Genomic DNA, 2,293 nt, shown 5'->3' with positions numbered 1-2,293 from the left:
CGGCCGCTATCGTTGGAAACGTATGCCCTTTGGCTTATCTGTCTCACCAGAAGAATATCAAAGGCGCCAACATGAAGTGTTGATAGGACTACAAGGTATCGAGAATATAACTGATGACATTGTCTGTGTTGGATGTGGCGACACACTCGAGGAAGCTATAAAGGATCATGATTCTAATCTCATCGCGCTCTTACATCGCGCCAGACAATGTAACTTCAAATTAAACAAGTCCAAGTTGAAACTTCGCATGAACCAAGTCCCATATATTGGACACCTATTGACGTCTACAGGCGTAAGACCAGATCCTGAAAAAGTACGAGCCATCAAAGACATGCCCGTACCACATAATGTACAGTCCTTGCAAAGCTTCATCGGATTCGTAACATATCTTGCGAAATTTCTTCCCAAACTATCGGATTATACAGAACCACTTCGAGAGTTGATCCGAAAGGACGCTGATTGGGTGTGGGATGACAGACATACCGATGCATTTGAAGCGATTAAAAGTCTTGCGAGCTCTGTTCCAGTCCTTCGCTACTACGATCTAGAAGAAGACGTCACTCTCCAATGTGATGCAAGCGAGTTTGGATTAGGAGCAACCTTATTGCAGAAGGGACAACCAGTTGCGTTTGCTTCTCGATCGCTAACGCAGACAGAAAGAAAATACGCTCAAATAGAAAAAGAGTGTTTGGCAATAGTGTTTGCATGCACCAGATTTGATCAATATCTATGCGGACGCGAGAAGATCAACGTCGAAACAGACCATAAACCGTTGGAAAATATATGGAAAAAACCTCTTCTTAATGCTCCAAAACGATTGCAGTGCATGTTACTGAAGTTGCAAAACTATGCTCTTCACGTTCAGTATAAGAAAGGACAGGACATGTACATAGCAGACTGCTTATCACGCGTACCACTACCTCTGCATGGGAATGAAAAAGATACTCAGGACCCCATTGTTTTTCGATTAGACCGCGATACCAACTCTAGCAACTATTTTGCGGGTATACAACACTCAGACTACCTACGAGTCTCTCTCGGTCGCCTTGAGAAGTTGCGCAAAATGACGCAAGAAGATAAAACACTCCAAACGCTTAAAACCGTTATTCTACAAGGTTGGCCGAATTCCAAAGCCAGAACACCACCTGATGTTAGAGAATATTGGAATTACAGAGAAGAACTCACCGTCGACTCAGGTCTCATCTATAAAGGCATTCGCGTGATTGTTCCTCACAGCATGCGTTCGGACATGTTGAAGATCCTGCATTCTAGTCATTGTGGTATACAAGCTTGCCTCCGCAAAGCCAGAGAAGTAGTATACTGGCCAGGGATAACGGAACAAATTAAACACACCATTGGTCAGTGTCATATATGCAACGAGTTTGCCACGGCACAAGCTAAAGAGCCTCTTATGACCGTCCCACTTGCCTCATTACCATGGCAAAAGATATCACTGGATCTCTTCACTCTTACTGCGGACTCAAAGAAATATTTGGTAATGGTGGATTCATATTCGGATTACTGGGAAGTCGATCTACTCCCTGATACCACTGGAGAAACAGTCGTCGAATGTTGCAAGCGCCATTTTAGTCGTCTTGGCATACCAGAAGTTGTCATGTCCGATAATGGCCCTCCATTCAACGGCAGAACATTTCAAGAATTTGCAGACTTATGGGGTTTTCGTCATGAAACCTCATCCCCTTTTCACGCTCAAGGAAACGGAAAGGCAGAATCGGCTGTGAAAATTGCGAAGACAATGCTCAAGAAGTACGAAAAATCGAAGGAAGACCTTCACATGGCTTTACTAGACTGGAGAAATACTCCGACAGAAGGTATTGGATCAAGCCCGGCCCAACGCCTCATGTCTCGTCGTCTTCGTTCAACCTTGCCATTTGCCGACAACCAGTTACGACCCAAAGTAGTCACGAAGGTAACAACACAACTGAAGAAACGCCGTCAACAATACAAACCGCAGTTTGACAAAAGAACCAAACCCTTACGTGAGCTGCAAGTTGGTGAACTAGTATGGGTGAAACCCAATCCAAATTTAAGACAAAGCACTTGGCGCTTAGGAAAGATTATTTGTCAAGTACAAAACCGATCATACATTGTGAACATCGAGGGTAAAGAATACAGACGAAATCGCATAGTACTCCGTCCAGCTCTCAAGGAACATTCCTCCTCCCTTGTACCTGAACCTCTCGCAAACCCTCCTCTCCCTGCTGTTTTACCCGTGCAGTTGCCTGTCACTACAATGCAGAGTTCTAGACCGCCTCCGGATGAGTCCCAACCT

This window comes from Phalangium opilio, unplaced genomic scaffold (assembly GCF_054372755.1).
Source record: "Phalangium opilio isolate 3A_F unplaced genomic scaffold, DU_Popi_V2 ptg000089l_1, whole genome shotgun sequence".
Taxonomy (NCBI): Eukaryota; Metazoa; Arthropoda; class Arachnida; order Opiliones; family Phalangiidae; genus Phalangium; species Phalangium opilio.
This window is presented reverse-complemented; position numbering follows the sequence as displayed.